This window comes from Rhipicephalus sanguineus, chromosome 3, assembly GCF_013339695.2.
Source record: "Rhipicephalus sanguineus isolate Rsan-2018 chromosome 3, BIME_Rsan_1.4, whole genome shotgun sequence".
In the NCBI taxonomy this organism is placed as follows: Eukaryota; Metazoa; Arthropoda; class Arachnida; order Ixodida; family Ixodidae; genus Rhipicephalus; species Rhipicephalus sanguineus.
The window spans coordinates 52,155,900-52,163,166 of NC_051178.1; positions in this window are offsets into that span (position 1 = coordinate 52,155,900).

The window sequence follows — 7,267 nt, forward strand, 5'->3', positions numbered from 1 at the left end:
TCCACCAGTTTGTCACGCGCTATAGGCGCTGTAGGGGCAAGTACAGCGGAATGACAAGACGCGAATGACAGGCGCAATCCAAGCGCTCCTTGCCTTCGTCTTCTTCGCCTCTTTCGGCTGGCCACGGCATGCTGGCTCAAAACACCAGGTGGCAATATATATATATATATATATATATATATATATATATATATATATATATATATATATATATATATATATATATATATATATATATATATATGCAATCGCGAAAAAAAGATCGCCTAGCAGCGATCTATTCGCCGCGAAACCGATGCTACTGTAGCCTCAGCGGCTCTGCTACGCGCGGATTATGGGTTATTGGAATGCAGTGCGATCTGGCATACCGACGAAGAAATGCAGGATTTCTAGATCTATCGGTCAAGATCTATTTCGCGGTAATACAATCGAATTTTGGGCGAAACTTTGATCGTACTAAATGCATAAAAGTGCATTATTTCCGAGTAATATTGGCCGGGAACAAAAACAAGAACGTATTATATTCATAATGGTGTAATAGTAGCGCAACAAAAGACGAAGGCAAGAATGTGAACACCACAAGCGCCTACTCACAACTGAAAGCTTTATTGCTTGAATTGAAAATATATCTAAACTTGACACTCGACTAATTTCCGCGCATGCGCATCGTGGGCAAGGCAAAAGACAAAACCCAGAACAAGAACACACCGCCTTCAACTCTGCGCCCCCCAACAGGCTACCCCCTTTCCTTGAGTAGCATCACTTCCCTCTCCGATATGGCTAAAGAAGGCCCTCTCCGATACTTCCCTCTCCGATATGGCTTAAGCTCAATATCCTCGGCTTTGGCTGCAAAGGGAGCACGGTTACTGGTGTCAGACAAGGAAGGTCACTTCGTGGTCCTGGACGAGTCCGTGTTCGCTGAGAAAGCATGGGCAGCACTGGCAAAGACCTTCAAATAGGCTGAGGTGACGGCAAAGAACGCCTAAAAACGAGCACTTGACCTGTGCAGAGACCTCAATTTGGAAAGTTTGGCCGCAGCTATAAAACGGTCTACGCAGCTGGCGTTGACGTTTTTTTTGCAGCTAAAACGCACAAACCAGGAATCCCCTTTCGCTCTATCGTTTCTGAGGGCGGCACATGGCAACTGGTAGTTTCAGACTTTTTACAGAAACACTTAGATTCCTTGTCCATCCGTGATCCGTGTTTTGTATGCAACTCCGAGGAAGTAGTTCAGTTTTTGTCTACCGTTGAGTGTTCCGCGTGTACGGCTATCAGCATTGACGAAGAGGATCTTTTCTACTCCCTTCCACATGACTCATTGATGCAACGTGTGAAGGAATGCATTGTGGACGATAACGATGAAGTGGAATTCAGGAATACCTGTGGAACCACGGTAGAGGCCTTTTTGGATTTGTTAAGCTTCTGCCTAAGTACCACTGTGGTGGGTTTTAAGGATAAGGTCTTCGTGCAAAAGACGGGTGTGTGCATAGGCCCAAGTAACGCAGAACGTTGCCATGATGTTGCCTAAATGTGTCCAGATGTCAGTGGGTAACGTTGTGTGAATGCGCTTAATGTCCTCCTTTCTGACCACCACGAAACGTTAAATATAACATTCAAGCAACGTTCAGTGACATTCCAGACATTGTGGCAATGTTTGTACAACGTTTAAACAACATGATCTAAACGTGCATGTGTGCTAATTTGACTTTCAGGCAACATATACAAGAAACATACAGGTGGCGTTAGTGTGTGTATGTTGTTACTACCAGGCACGCCGACCTATTGTGGAAGCCACTGTGCGCAGCTCTCGGCCTGGAAAGCTGTCTGTCATGGCAGGTAGCATTAGTGTGTGTACGTTGTTACCATCTGGCACGCTGACCTATTGTGGAAGCCGCTGTGCACAGCTCTCGGCCTGGAAAGCTGTCTGCCAGGGTGGGGAAAAAACTGCATAATTAAATGCTGCCGAGGAACTAAAGCATTGGGGTGTAGGTGCGTTCCTTGATCAAACACATCTATACATACATAAATAAAACCTGTTAGAACAGCCAAGCTATAAAAATGTTAAACCACAGCTGCAGATGTCTGCAAGACTCAGCAGGACACTGTTTTCGTGTCATAAAGCTTGAAATGTGCCTGAAGCACAACCTGCACCTATAGATTACAGCATAAAAAATGTACAGTTTTGCTCTATGTAAACAATTAAGTACATTACGTTTTGTGGGTAGAATTCTTATGTGAAGGAGGTCGCAGCCTACACTGAAGAAATCATGAGAACATGTAGTGCCGCAGCCGAGAACATGCACATGTCTGAATGCAAAAACGAAGAAAAAGTAAAAACACTTGCAGATGAAGATTACCTACTTTTTATTTATTTCTTATTGTTGCAAAGGCGGAGACATTACAGAGGGTAGTGGTATGAAAAATACAGTAATTTATATGAACAAAACATATTGCTATAAAATGTTTCTTTCTACACACAGTGAGCCGCTGTGTCATCAAAACCGACAGAAAATGCCAAAAATTCTTGGTTGTACAATCGCAACCTGTAAACGTGCAAGGGGAAAATACTGGGAAACATTGTCTGTTAAATACAAGGGAGCACGCGATGATGGCGGACAGCCAATACCCCACTAATTTTCTTATGATGATGCACGTGTTGCACTTGATGGATATATATTTCCATACGTCTCTTGATCAACACATACATAAATTCATATACAAATATTGTTAGAACAGCTAACCTATAAATTTAGTGTCAGACCAGACTCAGAACAGACTGCTTTCCTGTCACAAAGCTTGCAGTGTACGTGATATGCATCCAGCAGTTTATTACTATAGCATAACAAAATATGTAGTTTTGCTCTGTATAAAAAATAACTATAAGTGAACATGCGTTGTGTGTGTATACCTTTATGTGCAGAATTGCACGCTACATTAAAGCAACCATGAGCACGTGCCGCAGCTTAGGCAGCAGAGACCATGCTCACGTTTCTGAATGCAAGAAAAGGGGGAAAAAAATGAAGACATTTATTCACGATTACTTATGTGTTTAGTCACAGAATCAAACATAAATTGAAGTGGTACAAAAAGACATTTTAAACATGCGTAATTATTATGAGCAAGACATGTTGCAACATCGTTTCTTTCATATAATGTCAGGTGCTCTGTCATTAAAAACAAATAGACAGCTAGAAAATGGGAATAATTCCTGTTTATACAATCCTAGCAAAAGTTTGGCTGAAAAGGCTTTTATCTATATTTACAATATCGGTGCAAAGGTACATAAGCAAGGAACAAAAGGCTGGCAGAAATACTGTGCTAAATACACATGAGGACATGATTATGGCAGACACTCATTACCCCTCTCATTTTCTAACCATGATGCACGTGTTGTATGCAATGAATGATTGCCACTGCAGATTGTGTTATTTCCCCATGCCACAATTTCACGAACCGAGGCAGTATACCAGCGTTAAAAAACTGGCACATCCCATTCAGGTACAGCTTGTCTTCACGGAGCTTAAAAGGTTCAGAACAAGAACCTGCTTTTACCAAAATAGAAAACCTTCCGCTGATAAGCGTGTTAGCAAAACAGATTCCACATCAAACGAAGCTTTCCAGTTGTTTTAAAGCAACTGAGTTTTATGATTATTTGCTGACATTCATTCAGTGCAAAGCAGGCCATTTGATGTGCCCTCTTGATTAGATCAGAAAATAGGCCTTTAAAAATCAAGGTAAAACTTGCAAATATTTTCTGTTCAGTTTGTTACCAAGTTTTTTTTCTGTCCAGTGGACCATAACTGATTAAACTGCCATGACGTGATTGGTGTTCTTGTTTATTCAGTCGAGATTCTAACAATTCATACCTAGAGGTGAGCTCTTCAAGTTATCTTTAGATTGTTGTGAGCTACTCCTCGTAATTGTCTAGTGTTTTTTGTTCAAACACTTCTAGTCTTGTTTGTGCCACTAATTTTAGCATCTAAGCTTCTTAGATCTGCAGTGAATTCGGCTTGGACTTCATACTTTGAAGTGAATGGTTATGCATAACCTTGGAAAAGTGACACAAAACCCTCGTTGGTTTGCGAGTCGTTACAGAGGGAGTCAATTTCTAGAAGGGATTCAGAATGAGTGTTATGACGAGTGTTATAGGAACATAATAGCATAAATGTCAAAGAAGCATTTACATAATCTCTCACTCGCACCTGTGGGCACGGAACAGCAGCAGGCACAGGGAATTCAATCCTTTAGTGTATAATGATAAATGTGCACCAACCTGCATCACAATCAGAGGTACAACTAACAGCCATACTGCTACCACAGCTCACATGCCCACTGAAGTTCACAGGTGCAAATTGAGTGGCATATTGAAGTTGCTGTAGTTTACTTGAGTCTCTGCAAATGTGGTTCAACTTCAGTGAACGAGCTTGCCAGGTGAGGGTGCATCCAAGAAAGGTACACTGTCGACGATGTCAGGAATTGGCAATTGCAGGGTGATGGCTGTGAAGACTGTGGAACAAGCTGCAACGTACCCAGTTGGCAGCCCGATGAGAAGCATGGCAATGAAGGCCTGCATTATGAAGGGAAAGTGATTAGATCCATGCTGGTAGCACTTCTTACATGCCAACTTATCAAGCACCAAACAATATATTTAAATGAGTACACTTCTCTAAAAAATGCACAAATTAATTGACAAAATGTGGCTGCTACATGTTCAATAGCAATAACTTGCTCATGCGTGATGCTGCAACTTGGAATGAATATGACAAACATAAAAAAGAGCATGTCACAGCTTACAGAGAGATATCAGTGTACAAAAATTTCAAAAGACTCATCACTACAAAATATAACTCTACTAAACCCACAAAGCATCAAAACTCTTTTAATGGTAGGCACATACAGGGTGTCCCAGCTGTTGAGCGCCAAGATTTTGAAAATGACGAATAGCATTACACGAAGCAAACCTAGTCCATATTGTTCCCATTATTAAAAAATTTCTGTGCAACATTTTATTAGCGAGACTACTTAGATAATTATAATAAATTTTGTTACTCAGAACTACCCACCTAATATAAATGAGCAATATAGGCATATTAAGGAACATATAAGTGAGCTGTTTTCAGCAACATATGTAGAATATGAAAAAATCCGTAAACAGGGGGTGGGTGCTCGAGCCAACGTTTCGACAAGTGGACTTGTCTTCTTCAAGGCTGGAACTGATTTCCAGCCTTGAAGAAGACAAGTTCATTTGTCGAAACGTTGGCTCGAGCACCCACCCCCTGTTTACAGATTTTTTCATCGCAGCTTCCATCTTCCACTTCCTGCCGTTTTTTGGATATGTAGAGGATGCTATTCATGTGTGAATTGTGGCTGCATTGTGGTGCTCTCTTAATGTGCATATCGGGCAGTGTGCAAATCCAGAGCATTTTTTTGTTCTTTGGGGCTTCAACAAGCCAGAGTCGGCTTTTCTGTTTGTGAGCTCCAGTTGCGCGGGTACGCAGATCATCCATGCCTCATCAACACCTCCTGCAACCTCTACATGGTGTCAGCAGTACGCTGAACACACGTGTTTGCTTGCAGGCACCATAAACACATCACAGGTGTCGCCTGCACCACTCATGCTGCTAATCTCACAATCAAGTCGAGCCAAGCTGCGTGAAAATTCTTCATAGCCACTCTCTTTTATGGCCGCTCGGCTGGCTTAAAGTGCGCTTTGTGATCTATCATACAGGAATAGTCCCACAGCTGTGACATAGCAGCAGTGTTCTCAATGCCTTGGATCCTATGGGGACATAATATCCTCTGAATGCCAGCCAGTGGGTAGTATCCATATTAAAAACAGCACAATATGAAACACAGACAAGAAGGATACAGGACTAGTGCTGACTGCCAACTGTTTGGTTTATTGGACGCTAATCAAAGCCTCCTCTAACTACACATCGAAAAGATCTTTCCCTTTTCTTTATAACGCCTCCTGCCAGAGCCGATCGAACAGGCCACACCTCCAGGCGCGTGTTGCGACCAGGCACTGTGGGAGAGCGCTCGCTACCATACCACTTAGTCACGTGACATGATGTTACTAGCTGCTCAGAGGCAGCTGCAAGGGCTGCGTGTTTAAAAGGGAATGCCGCGAGAGGCACTGGCCACTGTACCTAAAAAAGAGAGCAGGCAAGGGAAGGGCAGCGCATTCGAGGCTCACGCTCCAGGCAATGAATTATAGGAGGCTTCACACTAATGTATCTTGTTAGGGTGGATATGTGGGCGTGTTGGCATTGCATGATCCGAGGTAAAAGGCGTGAAGACGAGGACGGACAATAGAGAGGCACACACACGGGGAGCCACTTCCAAAATGTTTATTCCAGGAATAACATGGGTTCTATGACAGTGCTATCACAGACAGACAGTGCTATCACATTTTATCGCTGCGCAGTCTCATTCAGAAAATGCCACTCTTTTCATGATAATGATATGGAGGCCACCCTCACACAAGAATCACCTGCTTCAAGAATCTTTTTTACCTCAATCATTAATCTAGTCCGTTTATCACGACTCCTGGCAATCACAGAGCAGGCACGAAAATCCGGTGAAACACTTGCAATCTTGGCAATGGATTGCCACGTGACCCTCTGCCATTCCTAACATTATTGCAATGCTTTCTGACCTATCGTTTAAACATTGCTCAGTTTGGGCCGCATATTTTTTTACTGTATGACAGGAGAATATCGTAGACCATGGGTTCTCAAACTGGGTTCCACGAAACTCGGGGGTTCCGCAAAGGGCATCTTAGGGTTTCTCGAGCGGCCAGAACGAATGCAACTAGCTCCTGTTTTACCCCCATTAGCACCCAATTTATTTACTTAGACAAGAAATTTTGCATTTTATTTTCAATTTAACAAAGCCAGCGCATGCCGCACCTGCACATCGGGTGTCTGAAGGTAGCGAGAGATGCACATGGTAGCAGCACTAAAGACTCGTCTAGTGCGCGCCATGAAACTTGCGCGATTTGCGGGCCGGCAGTGAGAGCACTCGAAGCACTGGTAATTCGTGATCGTGAGTGCAGTTTGGACTACGTGTGCTTGAATGAGTTGCATAATTCTGCAAGCCGAGATATGGAAGATGATATTGGCTTTAACGGGCACCTCGGCGCTTTATCCATGGCCCATGGCACGTCTGCGTTCACGTGGCACAGTTTTCATACGCGCTGATTTGCCATTGCACTAGGTCGGTCTTGTAAACAAAAGGCGCAATGAGCACTTTGATAGGCACAACG